This window comes from Thunnus maccoyii, chromosome 4 (assembly GCF_910596095.1).
Source record: "Thunnus maccoyii chromosome 4, fThuMac1.1, whole genome shotgun sequence".
NCBI lineage: Eukaryota > Metazoa > Chordata > Actinopteri > Scombriformes > Scombridae > Thunnus > Thunnus maccoyii.
In genome coordinates this window covers 27,657,868-27,675,392 of record NC_056536.1, presented here as the reverse complement: position 1 = coordinate 27,675,392, position 17,525 = coordinate 27,657,868, and the positions used below count along the sequence as shown (strand labels likewise).

The window sequence follows — 17,525 nt, the reverse complement described above, 5'->3', positions numbered from 1 at the left end:
AGACTGTTTGATATCAATCTGCTGTTTGCTCTTTCCTACACTCTTCAGTATCTTTAATCTCATATTAATTCAAAACCTACCACAGAAGGTTTCATCAATGTGGAGAATTTGGGAGGCCAAAGAGGGAATGGGAGGAGGGGGTGGAGGAGAGTGTGTGGGGGGGGGGGACCGGAGGGTTGGAGACGGGGCGGCCCTGTCTGTCTGAGGGCCCCATTGTGACAAAGCAACTTCCTGTCTGGAGAAATGGCAGCATTTTGTTATAATATTGATTGCTTTAGTGTCCTAATTGAGGCTGGACTGCAGGGCTGAATGGCTGATTGGAGGAGGAGGGGGTGAGATCCCCGAGCATATTCCCTTCAGCTACATTGAACAACAGCTGAGCTCCTAATAACCCTGCCCAGCTCTCCTCCTCCTCCTCTTCCTCTTCCTCCTCTAGACCACAACATGAACTAATCAGTCCCTCCAGGAAATTGCGATTTTGTGATCACAATGATTAATGCAAATTCAAGAAATCTTGCAGAAGAACTTGCAGATTTGCTAAATTACTGCAACTTTTCCGCATCGAATGGCCAAATGAACTGACCGCCTGTGATTTGGAACAATTGTCGCATTTTGTGTGGCGGTAGCTTACGTCATCGCAGTGCACAGCGCGCATTCAACAAGGTTTCAGGCGCCATTCAGATGGAAGATGGACACATCTCGCCATAGACTATGAAAACAATTACCAAATGTTCCTAAATGAGTTTTGCATTCAGTCAGTAAGAAGAATACAAGTTGATGCATTTTTCAGACAGCAGAGATGACATTTACCTCAAACATAAAAATGGGCACTTTGGAAATTAAATCAAATTTTTATTGTAATGTTGAGGTGAAAGTTTATTTAATAAAGGCTTATAAATGGAACTCATGTACGGTATTTTCTTTTTTATATAACTAAGCTCATGGTTCTCATGTTCAGAAAATAAGTTAAAAAATAAGCACTGAAATATAGTTGTTTCTGTGATATGCAGTATGACTTTTAGCGAAGGAAGTGATTACATTTGACTCTTCATTGGCAGTTGTTTTAAAAAAAAATTGCAATATTTTCCTTCCAACTTCACAAAAACCGCTGCGAAATCAAGCATTTCTGGCTGCAATAATCACAAAAAAAACTGCAAAATCTTGGAGGGACTGAATAATGGAGAGTCAGGATTGCACTATATATGCCAAGCACTTACAACACTCCTGCCCAGTACTTCTAAATAGCGTTCAACCTCCAAGACGTAATTACAACTGGGAAACTGGGATTTTTCTGAAAGCTTTGATATATCCAAAGTGCCTGAAAACCAAGCTAACATAGATGCCTTCCATCAGCCAAAGTCCATCATTCAATGTAATTAAACTCAAATTTAATGGATATAATGTAATTTTGCCAATGCACAGTATTTTAAACCCTCATATAACCAACTCACTTATCATAAAACCTTCCTGAGAGTTGTCAGATGACGTGAAGACTCGCAAATCCTTAACATGGAATTCCTTACGATCCTTCCAATCCATCTGAAGATGACAGTCTTATGGTCAATTACTACTACCCATCAAGAATGTAAACAGCCCATGTTGCAGTGCCTAAACATGACCTTATGCCCTCCACACATCCAGTTGGCGTCACATTTACATCATCATACTAATAATTTCAGAATTACGATGCCCCCTAATCTGTGGTAACCCAATCCTAATACATTTTAAGGTGCAGATAGAGTTCAAATGTTTCCAGTAATACCCTCTCCGACATGTGTTCAAAGAGCTGACTATTGTTTCATAAGCCCTGGATTGTATTTCCACTTGAAAGCTTAGATATGTTCCTCATACTTTCTGTTCTGAAAGAGGAGAGCTCAGCCACACTATAAACACTGCTCACATTTCTGCACCAGACTATATTTAAGTACGTGCCGGTGTCTTTGCATTAACCTCAAACCCTCCTCAACACATTTCTGTACTAATGGATCTACAGAAGTGACACATCTTCTGCAGCAATAATTACTCATTTATGCTTCGATAACAACATGCTAAAAGCCCTGAGCATTACTGTAAGCCATCTTTGAAAGCATAGATTTAGTTGCTTTTAGTATATGTGTGGTATCCATCACAGGGTTAACATGTATGTCTCACGACAGGTGCTCACATCAGTTATGTCAGTATATATACTAAGGGTTGGTTGGTTCTTCTACAAGTGGAGGTTAGTCCTCACCATCCCCCCTCTGATTGCCTACTATGCCACATACTTGTGTGTAGCCAAACAGCTGAGTGGCACCCATTCACCAGGCCCCCGTTTCTACAGCAACATTCATCTACCCTCGTAGACAGACGACCCTCCCAGCCCACCCACTCATTCAGTGGACTCTATACAGAGACCACCAACACTCCCATCAAACTATTTCCTCACAGAGGGCCTCGTGTGTCTGATCTCTGTCACGTCTATAAAGACTGTCTGGTGTCGAGTTCAGGAGAGGACGGGACCTACAATCCTGCGAGGTCACATGCTTTCACATTAGTGCTGAAACAATTAGATCCATAGATCAGTCTACAGGGAAGGAATCTGTAACAATGTTGCCTAGCGATTAATCGTTTTAAGTCATTATTATGCATAAAAGACAAATATTGGTTCTATCTTCTCAATTATAAAGTGAATTGGACAAAATAAGGTATTTGAAGATGTTGCTTTGGGATCTTGGAATTTGTGAGTGAACTTTTCTGGGGATTTTCTAGATCAAACTTAAAAATTAACTGAATAATGAAAAAGAAAATTGATACACAAAAGAATTTCATCAATTTCAGCCCGACTGTTTTTGTCATCAGTTATAAAAATGTGCAGAGCTACAAACTAAAAATTATTTTCTCAATTAACTGTAAAAGAAATTAGTGTCAGGAAATAGTGAAAAATGCTTGTCATCATTTCCTTAAGTCCAAGGTGTCTTCTTGAAATTGCTTGTTTTAGATGATCAATATTCTAAAACCCAAACATATTCAGTTTACATTACATAATAAAAAGAAAAGTAATAATAAAATCCTCACAACTGAGAAGCTGAACCAATGAATGTTTGAGATTTTTTGCTAGAAAAAAATCACAATTAATCAACTATGAGAACAGTTGCAGATTAATTTTCTGTCAGTTGACTAACCAATAAATTGACTAATTACTTTAGATCTGTTTTACATAATTGCAGATTTAAGACCTTTGGAATATCAACTGTTGATCGGACATGAAGAATGAGGGATCTGGAAACTTGTTGACATTTTTCACAGTTTTTTTAAAATTTTCTAGATGAAACGATTAATTGACTTATTGTTTAACCAAGAAAATGACTGTTAGATTAATACAAAGTTAAGATAATCATTAGTTGCAGCCTTATTTTACATGCAAAAAAGACCAGACCTGCTGCTACTGGTCATTAGTAATAATGTTGTATATGTTTTATATGAAGCAGACACAAATTAAATAAAATTGTTGTCAGTTTGGGAGATAAAAAACATGAAAAAACATTCTCTGAATACTAGAGCACGTGCCCGACGTTGTGCCATCTAACACTGCCAGGATGAATGCCAAGCCCTACACTTCCCTTGGGGCCTCTCAGTGAAGCAGTGACTAAATTGACAGTGACTGACCTAACTGCCACCTGACCGAATCTGTCCAGGCGGAAAAATCCCCCCAAAAAACTGGGTCTATTTTAGCAGAAGGGCATGTGTGTACCCTCTCTCATGACAATGAGAGGCTTCATAAATCACAGACAAGGACAAAGGCTCACACACGCCAAGAGCAGGACTGTATGCCTGCATGAGAAGTTATTAAGAACAACCAGCACAACCACATTTATATGTGACTCAGACACACTAAGTCTACAGTTAAGCAAACAGGCTAAAATAGAATAATCCAACAGTGTAAAATTAATCTATTAGGTTAATTCTGCACAGTTTTGTTGTTGCATGCGATGAGAAACCTCTGAAATGCAAATTAGATTAGACAGGGTGTCTCAAAATAGATACAGTATGTGTGCATACTTCATATTTTCTGCAACAATTTTCCAGTATTTTAGTCACTCACGCATTTCACTAATTCAGTCTCCGCTGCAAGTTCAGCTTAGAACAATAAACTTCCCATGTGCAATGAGATTAGTCTATTTTTTCTTTCTTCATGGTTGTTGCTGTAATGTATCAGCAGATTGTGGAAGCAAAATAAAGTGGCAAACAGAGTTGATGTTTAAAGGAACAGTTGGACAATTTGGGGAGTACTTATTTGCTTTCTTGATGAGCGTTAGGGCGTTTTCAAACCTGCGTTGTTTGTTGAATTGAACTCTGGTTCATTTTCCCACTCGGTACGATTTCTTTGGGCTGATCTGAGCATAGCAATCGTACTCGGGTGTGGACCAAAACAATTTACCAAGATCCTTTGAGGAAGTGGTCTCGGCCAGGTCCCAAACGAACTCTGGAACAGTTTGTTCGTGGTGGGAACGTGATCCGACCTCGATCCGACCCAACTGCTAGGCATATTAACTCTACAAGTTTGAAATAAATGGCTCCCATAGCCAGGAGTGCTTTGATATACTGGGATACAGATGAGAGAAGTAAACAGTGAGAGTAAACCCAGATCCAACCTGGAGTAGCGCAAGTTGCATGTTTGATATTTAGGCAGACTGAACCTTCTTCTTCTGTTTACATACCTGCTCCCACACCAGACACAACTAACCAATGAGTGGAGCGAATGTTCTCAAGTGGCTTTTAGTGATGCATCTTGGATATTTTTCTGTGTGAAAAGAAACTGAACCAATGGGAAAATGCCCCAAGTCTAACAAGTCATCCACTGATTCAGACCAGAGCAAACTAACTATAGGTTTGAAAGCGCCCTTTGATGAGAGGAGCGATACCACACTGATGTCTATATGATAAAAATTGCACTACAGCCAGCAGTCTGTTACCTTAGCTTAGCATAAACACTGGAAAAAGGGGGAAAACTCACAGATTAATACTTTATATCTCATTTGTTTAATCCTGAAAAAATGGGCCATAAATGGGTAAATTTGTGGTTTTTATATGGGGTTATATGCTGGAGTGATTTCTTGTCTTCCAATGACTTGCAATAATTTCCTGTAGTCGTGTCACTGTGAGGTTTGGATGAAATGAATGCAGGCTGGTCATCTATCTTCCTTTCCTCAACCTCTCTGAGTGAGAAGGCAGGCGAGACATCCCAGTTGCAATGCCAGGTGAGCCACGTGTATCCACCATGTGTGACCCAGCGTTCCCTAATCTGTGCAGTATTTGGGGCACGTTTTTTCAAATTCACAGACTGAAGTCAGCAAGGTGTCAGTCTACCAAAACTGAAAGCATGAGACTGAAACTGTGAAAACATACACCATGTGCTGCTGTGGCTTCTCTGTAAGGAATTCCCCAAGGCCTGAACCAGTATAAGGTGTCAGAAACTTACAGTATCTGCATGTGGAGCCCAGATGAGCTTCATCGGAACATTTCTCATCCAGTAAATAGAAAGAGAGGGAAAGACCAGTAAACGAAGGTGAGAGAGGTAAAGAAGTCTGACTGCAGAGAGTCTGGCTGATAATACTTACTCCTCTCTCCTGACTGCACAGCGACCTCTCCAAAATCAACACTCCTGATATTTTTTTAACTGAAGGAGATATCTAGTCTGGCGGCGGGTAGAGCTCCCCACCTCAGAAGACCAGTCTGCCTGCTGTGGGTGAACTTTTGCCTGTCTGCTTCCTACACCTCCTCCTCCTCCTCCTCATCCTCCTCCTCCTCCTCCGACCCTGCCACACCTCTGCCAGCTCTCCCTCCTACATGCTCATGGGTTAGCTGTGTGGTGCTTGTCTGTAGGCTGCAGACCACAGCACATAAATCCTGAGGGAATGAACAGCTCGAGGGCTCGATGTGTCTCAGTCTCCTCCTCAATAAGCAACCCAAAAACACACACAAAAAACCCCAAATCAAAAACACATTTAGTGTAAAAAATACAACAACAAAAAAAACAAGTTACCCACTGAAGTTACCCACAGAAGCAAGCCTTAAAATAAATATTTCATGTGTTTAAAATAAAGGCTTAACTGATGAGGACTGATTGATTAATGCCAGTGTTGAATATCTTTATATATGAACACTACTATGCCAAAAATTACAAATGTTCAATGGCTCCCCCATAATTTTTTACTTTGAAATGACACTTAGACTCTTTAGCTGCCCAGGAAAACCAAAAGTAATTAAAAAGTCAAAAAAGTGAATGATAAATAAATGTTATGGCTGGTTTTGCTGATTGATTCTATGTAGCTGTGGTCAGGAATGACCATAAATCATTTCAGAAGAAGGCCACATGATTTGCCAATGTCCTGCATTTATTAACAGGGCCAATATTTGTCTGAAATCTTGGCAGATGTAGTATCTAAGTAATTTTAAAAATTATTTATTCAAAGGGGAATTTGAGTAGTTTACATGAACTCATTTGACTTGTCAGATTTTGATCATAGTGAATCAGTTATACTAGCCATCTTTGGGGTTTTTTAAGAGTTTGCTTTTAAATTACAGAGCCACTCTTTCCAAGACACTAACACAACTTTAAAGATCTACTCCAGCAATTTTGACTTCACTTTGGCTATCCCACAATAGAAACATTTATAAAGGGTTCAAGGATGCAGCAGAGGCAAAAATATGCTGACTTTTAGTCCCTATAGTATGACCCAAAAATGCTGGATCCTACATTTCCCATAATGCAACTCACTCAATTTTCATTAGATGCACATTGCCTGGCAAACGCCCACATCTACATATCCCCAGTTTGTAAACTTTCTGTTGCTAGAAACAGAAAATCTGAAAAGAGTTACCTTTCGAGGCGCCTGGATTCGCGAGATCACAAGACCACATGAGAATCCATCTTGTCAGGCTTCAAGTTATGTGCTTGCGTCTGAACCACCGGTGGTTCAGACCAATCAGCGTACTATGAGGATTCTCGTGTGATCTCACAAATCCAGCTGCCTTACAAGTTGAGACAGTGATAGACAGATGGATCATCCAATCACCTGCCAACTATTTTTTGAAAGTGCCTGCCGTTTTCCAAACAGTTTCCAATGAAGACTTCTCAGATGGTTCTGTGTAACAAACCATCTGGTGTGCCAGGTCACAAAGAGATAACCCTGATGACATCACTATGACATGATCAGGGTTACTTTCTCAAACTTAGAAAAAGCTCTCTGCAAAGACATTGTACAAGTGTTTTCATGGGCAGAGTAGTACAACCCTGGTTGAGTAAGCTGGTCTTCATATGTTAAATCTGTGGAATGTCCCTTTAAGGAAAGACAAATTTTCCTGTTTATCAACTAGAGAAAGAATAGCTTTCAATTATAATCAAATATTCTCTCTGCTGTTACAAATCCACCTCCTGTATCAGGCTGTTGGACCTTGAACAACATGTGTGCATATTTTCAGACCCTCCCTTGGCGAGAGACAATAGTTCTGGCGCTGTCCAACGACCAACGGTTCACAGGCAGTAAAGCAGCCAGGCAGGCAGTCCCTGAGCAGGGGATAACATTCCCGTTTAATCTGAGCAGATGAAGTCCATCTTCTAAATGTGCACATGAAGAGAAGGAGAACAGAAAGACATTCTTCAGCAGAAACACTCAAATCAAACAAGACGTCTGCAGCCAAGCTGATTCCTGCAAAAACTCCTGCCAGGGTTGTTCTTTGAGACGTCCACAGGAAAAAGTCCAAGGATGAAAATCACGTTTTATTTGAACACGACTTGTAATACAGATTGATTCAGAATGTAAAGTGAAAACTATAAAGTTAAAGGAATAGTTCAACACTTTGTGAGATTCACTTATTTGCTTTCCTGTGGTGACTTAGATGACAAATTAATTAAACTCTCATATCTGTCTGTTCAATACGAAGCTATAGCCGGCAGCCAGTTGGCTTATTAGCTTAGCATAAAGACTGGAGCCAGGGGGAAACTATTAGCCTGGCCTGTCCGAATCTGCCTACCAGCACCTCTGAATCTTACTTAACTTGTCGTTTTTACACTTCTGTTTTTGAACCAATACAATGTGTTAATTAGTGAGCTTTAGAGATGCTAGTAGGCATATTCAGTTACCTTTGGACAGAGCCAGGCTAGCTGTTTCCCATGTCTTGTCTTTATGCTAAGCTAAGCTAACCAGCTGTAGCTTCATATTTATCGGACAAATATGACAGTGGTGTCAATCTTCTTATCCAACTCTAGGCAAGAAGGGGAATAAGCAAATTTCTAAAAATGTTGAACTACTGTATATCTTTAGTTAAATGACACAAAATAGAACAAGACTAAGAGTCGGTCACACTAGCGGCTCTGTAAGGCTACTTACAGGCATAGTGGTGCGTATTGCGAGCTTAATGCTACATCAGCATGCTAATATGCTCACAATGACAATACTAAAACACTGATGTTTAACAAAGTTATGCCTGTTAACCTTGTTAATCTAGCTTGTTAACGTGCTAACATTTGCTAATTAGCCCTGAACACAAAGTACAACTGAAGTTGATGGGAATGTCATTAGTTTTTCATAAACCAAAGTATTTGACAAATTTAAACTTTGACTTGACGATGGCACTATATGATAAAGTCAGGAGATCAAAGTTATTTCAGTTTTTAAAGTTATTGTAATTCGTCCTGACGGGAACATGATCGTATGGACCAAATTTCAAAGCATCCATTCTGTAGATGTAGAGACATTTCACTCGAAACCATAAACATGAACCTCATGGTGCCGCTAGAGAAAAACTCAGGGGAATCACCAAAGTCACCAGGATTCATCATCTGGGCTCCATGAATGTCTGTACAAAATTTCAGGGCAATCCATCCAATAGTTGTTGAGATATTGTTAATGACACCGCCTGACAAACATCTCCATCTCTAGAGCCATGCTGCTAGCTTGGCTAAAAAAAATCCAGATTCAAATGACACAATAGCTTGTAGTAGTGAATGTAGTAGCTGTTGTATCACACCTCAGTCATTCATCACACATACTGGCTGCCAAACTCTAACTCCTGACCCTGCAGCAACCATGTGAGAGTGACCTGACCCCTGGGGAGCTAGCAGCTGCCCTCGGCCTCCCCCGTCTGATCACACTCCAGGCACAGACAAAAACTGGGTTAGCCCGCCAAAAGAAAAAAAAGAGAGCGTGTCTCCCCCGGTTTGCTTCACAGCCACAGAATAACGTGTCAGACAGAGAGAGACAGGCTGCCGCTGACCAACAGCAACAGCTGAGGAGGCATTTCCCGCTCTTTTTGAAATCAAGACTGCTCAAATTCAAAGCAGTCAGCCCTAACAGATCCACCAAGAAAACATGCAGATGGTTCAATCTACTGTCTGACAAAGAAACATCTTCACATGAGTTAATCAGAGTGAAGAGAACAAAAAAAAAGCTCTAAAGGAAGAAAATATGCTATTTTGACAAGCATTACTGCTTTCTTCTTGTTGAAGTCATCCACTGAGATTTTTTTATGTCTAAAATAATGAAAATGTTTCCATTTTTAACTCGTCTGGCTCTTGGATTTGTGCGGCAGACAAATGGCAAAACATCTGGATTATCTAATTTTAGCTTCTACTCAGACAGATAGATTTAAGGGTACATGACCCAAGTAAAAAGACGTGTCAAAGCACATGCCTGAACTCCACAATTATAACCCCTAATGCCCATTATGTGGCAGAAAGTTTCTATCCTGCTGCATCAGAGTTGGATCTGCGAGGGTTTTCTTTTCCTGTGTCAGCCTTTCCATTAATATTTCAAAGCTTTAACTACGGGTCAGCTTTGGAACAGACGTCTTCTGCACAATATCGCCTTTCATTCTGTAGTCAGACAGCTGGATAGATTTCAGTGCTGAAGACAGTCATATAAAAGACTTTAAGAGGCTAAAAGCAACTTCACTTCTTATTCAACCAGAGGAAAAAACTTCACCTTCTTTTTTAAAATAACTGACTGTTGATCTTCCCCTTGAGTCGCACTAAGAAGAAGAAAATTAATCTGCAGTTTTTAAACCAATTGATGGTTTTGGTCAATCAGTCAAGCAAAAATACCAAACATTCATTAGTTCTAGTTGCTGAAATGTGAATATTTGCTGCTATTCTTTGCTTTATGTGAAAGTAAATAGGATGTCTCTGAATATGTCACCTCTTTATAATATAAATTATAATGGGCATTTTTCATTTTTTCCCTTTTATAGATAAAATGATCACTAAAATTAATGCCAAATTAATCGATTTTTGCAGCCCTAACTAAACAGAGGTAGACAACATTTCAATGCTGTTATTTAAGATATTTTGGTAGTTATATTTATGATATCATAATAGTGATTCAAACAATGCCATTCCTGGTCTGACATGTTTAATTTTCTTTAACGGTGTTGAAACAATCAGTCAATTAGGATCCCATAACATTTAATCAAGTAGCCTTTTGACAGAGAATTACTCAACAATTTTGATAATTGCTTAATCATTTAAGTGATTTATGTATCAAAAATGATGATTTTTCAGCTTCTCAAATATGAGGATTTGCTGCTCTTAGGCTATATCATTGTAAATTGTATATGTTCTGATTTTGGGATATTACAAGGACAAAACTAGACATTTAAACCTGACATTTTCCTGACATTTTATAGACCAAAGGACTAATCAATCAATAAGAAAAATAGTATAGTTCTTATAACAAACCCCTGTAAAGGAGTGGCACTTTGTTTGGAGCACATGAAATCATCCCATTCAAATGACATTTTTACAAAATTGTTAAAAATACAATAATTTAAGCACCTCTTATGACGATATTGACATTAAGTACAGCTGCAACAATTAGTCGATTAATCAATTGGTCCATTAGTTGATAGACAAAAAATTAATTGGCAACTATTTTGATAATCAAATAATCATTTAAAAGCAAAAAATGGCAAAAAATCAACTGATTCTGGTTTTGATTGTCTTTTATGATACTAAATCAATTATCTTTTACTCTTAAAGTGACCATGGGCTCTGGGATTTTGTGGTGGACATATTTCACAAGGTGCTGACATCTTACAGACCACATACATAATTGACTCATCTGAAAAATAATTGTTAAATTATTCAATAATCCATATAATCACTGGTTGCAGCCCTACATGTGAGTGTTTTCCAACTTTCAATACAGACACCATAACTGACATCTCACTGTGTCAGCTGTAGGAAGGTTTGCAAGCTGTGAATTTAATTTGTGCCTTTAGTCGATTTCCACACATCAGTCATGTTCCTGAAAGCCTGTGGAGCTTTGTGGTTAGAGCTGCATTAGCTACTAATACGTCCCCAGTCTGTACTGAACACCACAACCACAGTGCAGGAGATTATAGAGATCAGTTAGCAACAACTGATGACACTCAGTCCAGACAAAGAGCTAAATCTACTGCATATAATAGAAAGACAATATTCTCTGAGAGGAGGAGAGGATGATGTAAGTCCAGACAGAGATTTCTATAAATTCCTCAGTGTCCAGTATTTACAGTGACTCTGTAAGCAGCCATGTGTTACTCCCCAGCTGAACTTCCTGCTGTTCTTGGAGGCTGAGCTGGAATGCAATGTTGAAAGGAGAGACAATGAAACGGGAATGCAGCCAGCGAGTCCTGCGTGACCTTGGTGTTGTTGTGGGTCAGTGGTGAAGTCATTCTGGAAATCCCACAAACAACAACTCCCACTTTGATATCACCACAGGAAGAAACAACAACAACTACCCGGCTTTCACTCTCGCTACTTTAATGGATAAAACATCAGTGTGAATGAAAACCAACGGTGCAGATCGGCTGGAGGGGAGAGCAGAGCCGGTGTGATGCAACAGCCTGTAACTAGACTTGACCAAATATCACATTGAAATCATTGTTTTTTAACGTGCCACAGTATCTTTCTACTTCTTGGGCAATAGCAGGGTGATAGATAAATAACTAAAAACAGAAAGAAAGAGAATGAGAATCAGGACTGGAAGCTGCTTGAGGGCAACATAGAAAGGTTTTGCATTTATAGTAGTGAAACAATAACTCGACAATTCAATTAGTCAATAAACAAAGGATTAATTTACTTTAATTTTGACAATACATTAATTATCTAAGTAAATATGCCAAACATTTGCTGGTTAAAGCCACTAAAATGTTGTTGTTTTTCTGTTTCATCTCTGTAAATTTAAAATCTTTGGTGACCTCTATTGAGACAAAATTAGCAATATGAAGACATTGGGTTTTGGTAATAGTGGTGATATTTTTGGGGCGAAATGATTAAAAATAAGATAAACAAATTAATCAATAATGAAAATAACTGTTTTTCGCAGACATTAATAATTACGCTTATTGTTATAACTTTAATTCTCTATCAAATATGGTCAGGAGTCATGCTAGTTTCAGACATAAATCATCTAAAAGTCAAGTAAAGTCAATTCTCATAAATCAAAATCAAATCAAAAATTTGGCTCAAGGGACTTTACAATCTGTACAGCACACGACACCCTCCATCTTTAGACTCCTTTAGCAAAAAGCAAAAGTCAAACACCAATACTAATTTGAAATTTAACCAATTTAATTGTGATTTAAATTTAAAAAAGAGCCTACTGCCACGCTAGCAGCTCTGCGGGGTTGTAATTTGGTTAGCTAAATGCTAACATGCTGATGTTTAACAGGCATAATGTTTACCATTGTCATCTTAGCGTAGCGTGTTAGCATGCCAATATTTGCTAATTCTTAGTAAACACAAAATACATCTGCAGCTGAAGGGAATATCATGATGATGGCGCTAGATGTGAGGTCAGCGGGATCAACAGAGTTATTACAATTCATCCTAATGAGAAAATGAATGTCTGCATTATATTTCATGGCGATCCACGTGACAGCTGTCAAAACCACAAATGTCAACCTCGTGGAGGAAAAGTCAGTGGATCACCAATGTAGGCGTCATACAATGAGGACCATGAATGTCTGTTTACAATTTAATAGCAATCCCAAGCGTTGATAAGATATTTCAGTCTGGACCAAAGTGGTGGACCAACAGTCCCACATTGCCATCCCTAGTAGAGTCACACTACAATTTAGCTAACCTCAGCTTCTTCTGTAGATGCTCTTTTGGGCAAATCTCATTTCTTGTTTTCAGTTTAAACTTAGACTTACCACATCTTGATTGATAATTGTCAAATTTGGCACAGAGCACGGAGAGGGTCTTTAATACTGGCTGCAATTAGGCTTTTTGACAAACCATCTGGGTTTAGTGGCCATGCATAATGCTGTGCCAGCTCCATCCATCCCCCAGCAGCTATGGGGGGGGGGGCTGGGTCGCACAATTAGGCCACTACAGCCCATGGGGAAATGTCACTTAAGACAGGGAGCCAACAAAGACGATCATGTAGGGGAAACGTGACATAGATTAACCCTTTCAGCACAGCTCTTTTACACCAAGAACTGCCCTCTGAATGAGTTTGGTCTGCGAGTGCTTCCTGTACATCATCATGACGGAAACAAACTTGAATGGACAGTCTCAAATCGTGTGTTTGTTATTACATACTGTAGGATGCAAGAGGATGTGTGCAACGTCACAACAGTATTGTAAGAGTGGGTGGGGAGTAAACAGGAGAAAGGCTGACAGGCCAAAGAAAGATCAGGATATGAGAGGTCTCGCCTGGCGGCGCAGGTTTATATTAACTCAGGGTGGTCTGAGATGACTCCAACACACAAAAATGTCAATGAAGATATTCGGGACGAGGGAGACGAAAGAAAGAACACACACACAGAATCTAGAAGAGGCCTGGGCTGTGAGAACTGGCCTGGACAATGTTCCATTGAAGGGAGGAAGACAATAAAGCCTACAGACATGGTGCTTCTCGCAGCCTTTTTCTGGGCAGCACACCAGACTGCCTGGGTAAAAAGTGGCGCAGAATAGAGCACTACTCACAGTGAGCCAATCCTACTGTGTAACACCCTGACATTTTGGTGAAATAGCTGAATTCCCTCAGTGAAAATCCCTCACGTACACAGGCGTGATGTGTCCGGCGGTGGTGGGGCTGAGCTGGGAGTCTTCCCGGCATTTTTGTGGGCTAAACATGCAGCTTGGCTTGCACTAGAAAGACATACCAGACGTGTGAAGCATTCAGCTCTTTCCTGTCTGAAAGCTTGAGAGATGGAACTCGCAGAAACAACAGTGCAAACGACAGGCAGCCTCCATGTGAATTATGCTGACATCCCTTTAACTGTGAACAGGCTTCGAAACATTAAAACATCAACTGTTTTAAATTTGATCCAAAAATCCAACAATACAAACTGAAATGCCTTGGAGACACAATCCAAACAGCGGATTCATGGTTTACATAAGCATGTGCAGCTGGTGCTTGTTCATGTTACCCAATCATACATCATGTGAATGTCACAGCGGTCCGAAAGACAGTCAGAGACAGCAGGAGAGGTACTGGATCCTGTCACTTCCTTCTGGGTTTCCCCCAGGTGTTTCCTCTGGTCTGAAGTCAGCAACAGGCCCCTGACGTCAGTCTCTGGCTCTCTTCCATAACCTCTGACCCCTTTCCATCAGTGCATGGACCTGAATGTTGATGTGACTCCTGTGTCAACCAACAGAGACCTAACCGGACCCTGACACTGTCAGTAAGGAAAGCATAACAAGGAGACAAAGCGAGGCAAAGCGCTGAGAAAACAACTCTCCCATAGCCTGCAGTTTGTGTTGCTCAACCTGAGATGGGATCTTTACATATTAAAGAGGATAAGTTAAGAAGACAACAATGGCTGTTCTTTGTTAAATCTGCCTTTGTGAACCCACAAATTGTGTGAGAAAAATCCAACAGCAGGATGACGGCAGAAAATATCAACAAATGACACTTAATGTGCAAAAACAAAAAAAAAAAAACAGTCAGAGTACAGTGAAGTGAAGTATGGGCTGAAACACGGCACTGAAAATGACTCCAGAGATTAACAGCTTCAGTTGTTCTGCCCGTCTCGGAGTGTGGAAAGAACAGACTAGAATTATACAGTTTTGTGAGAAAAAATGAACCAGAGTCACGGCTCATTGGTCTCTTCACCAAACCACATCCTCCGGGGAGCGCCACAACAAACTTCAACAACAGTAAGAAAACAATGAAAAATGACTTAAGCGGAATGTAAAGTTCAGTCTGATCTGAATGCAGATGAGGTCCAAAGAAATATATATATATATACATAAAATCCTTGTGTAAGGATGAAAAAATAGATAGGAAATGTCACAATGGAATGTAGTGCTCCAAAGCTTAAGTCCCAAAATCCTGGACAGGGACAACATGACTCCAAGGTGCTGCCAGTGGTAGGCATTAACATCGGTCAAGACCAGTTTGTGGTATAGGCGAGATAGGCAATTGCTGAGGGCACCAGTGTGTGGGAGAGCAAACAGAGTGAAAAAAAAAATGGCTTGGTGCTCCCCTCACACAACTTCTTCTCAGATATTTACACACATTACTGGAATCATCAGAAGTTACATTTTACAGGCACAGTGGAATCTTATCTCAGAGATAAAAAGATGCTTCTTACTGAATAACTTCATAGCTCATCACTTCATCTTCATGTTCATACACTTTTTTTTTCAGTATCAAAAGTATTCAAGTGATAGTTGTCTGTACATCCAGGGTAACAGTACAAATGAACTGCTAACAGCTATACAGCGTGTATGCTCTTGGTGCAGATTCACAAAAACATACAATATAGGCTAAAACAACCGGACTTATGGTGTAGTCAAGCAGGAACTACCACGGCTTGAAGCTGAAGCCAATGCAGAAGTACCTTAAAGTGCTACTGACGACCATTAGATGTTGGGGCTCCAACTGACTCCCAGTTGACTTGCTAAATTCAGGCCCTCTAATAGGTGTGCTGGTGGTCATTTTGGAAATTATTGCTCCATGAAAAAAGATTTGAAGACGTATAGTAGCTTTGATGTGAAATATCCAATGTTAGCTAAAGTGTGCATCAGTCGGTGTTCCCAGTAAGCTTGCGTTTGCCTTGGTCTGAGGTAGCAGGACGTGTTTCCAGAGCGTGAGAGGCAACACACCGTACTCCTTATTTGGAAGGTCATTTTGCGGCTTTTGGACTGGACTAACAAAAAATAGGAAGACATTCGCTTGGGCTTTAGAAGATGTACTGGGCATTTTTCACAATTTTCCAACATTTTATGGACCTAATATTTAATCAGTTAATCAAGAAAATGATCTGCATGTTGATTGATAATGAAAATAATCATTAATTGCAGCCCGGAACATGATCATCCTGAATAGAAGACAAAGAAAAAGAGTGACCAAATCCATGAATATCAGATTCATTCATTCATTCATTTTTCACTATCAATACTTTTTAATACATTATTATATAAAATTATTGTATTAGTGTATTGATAGTGATCATAAATATGATTCTTATATCCCTGGAACACTGTATTATAGTCACATATTTACTCTGTGTTGTAAGCCTGTGGACAAAACTGTAAAACATTTAATTGCAGAAAACCACCTTTTATATAAAACTGTCTTAGGACATGCATGTTATAACTCACACACAACTTGATAAAACATTAAATGACTCAAATAAAAGTCTGTCAATTAAGTGGCGTTGGGAGGGTTTAGTCTGTAAATGTCAGAATAAAGTGAAAATGCCCATCACATCACAACTTCCCAGAATCCAAGGTGACGTCTTTAAATGTGTTGTTTTGTCTTGACTAACCATCCCAAACCAAGAAGTATTTAATTTACAATGATATAAAACACAGGAAATCTGCAAATCCTCACATTTGAGAGGCTGGAAGGAGTCGACATTTTGCATTTTTGCTTGATGAATTGACGGAAATGATTAAATTTCTATAGATTAATTTCCTTTCATTCAACACTACTAAGAATATTTTTTTCCACTGACTAAAAACCGGTAAACAACATGTTTCTTCACTTACAGCTTTTCTTTAAATTGGCAGAATAAAGAAAATAATAACCATTCTTCTCATTGTCTGCTGTCATTTAAGTTTTATTAATGCTGGAAGTTGTTCAAGGGTGTTTAGGGGATTTATGTTGTGACTCAGGGTTGGGTGTCAGCATCCTCCTCACACACCACCTCCCTGGGGTTTCGCCCTTTACTCTGAACCGGTTTTTAATATTTGAGCAGACTGACGCATTTCCTGACCCGTCCCTAGACCCGGTTCTGGCCCAGCCACGACAAGAGGTCTGCCCCCGCACACAGAGGAAGCCAGGGAGGACGGAAAAAAGGGAAGAGAAGGAGAGAGTATGAGGCAGGGAGTGAGAGGGATGGAACAAATCAAAAACAGATGCTTGTACACGTGTGATTCAGCATTTCAAAAAACTGAGCGGAGACGGAGCTAAGTGCCTGTGGAGCCTAACGATTTCTCCCTTTATCTCCTCTTCACACTTCATATTTGTGTTGGACATAGTGTCATTTCATATTCCCCAGGTGACGACAAACAGCCGCAGCTCCTATCTCTTACTTTATCACATTTC

General features: G+C 39.7%; 1 protein-coding gene across 3 annotated transcripts in view; it reads right to left on the bottom strand.

Moving 5' to 3' along the window:
• acap3a (ArfGAP with coiled-coil, ankyrin repeat and PH domains 3a) overlaps window positions 1-17,525 on the bottom strand; it is an 82,287-nt gene that overhangs the window by 50,223 nt on the left and 14,539 nt on the right. The window contains exon 1 of one of the 3 annotated variants that reach the window (XM_042409382.1): window positions 5,598-5,704. The exons of the other annotated variants lie outside the window; for them this stretch is intronic. The gene's annotated coding sequence lies outside the window, so the exon portion shown is untranslated. Of the gene's footprint in view, window positions 1-5,597; window positions 5,705-17,525 lie in introns of those variants that run through there. 3 annotated transcript variants of the gene reach the window in all.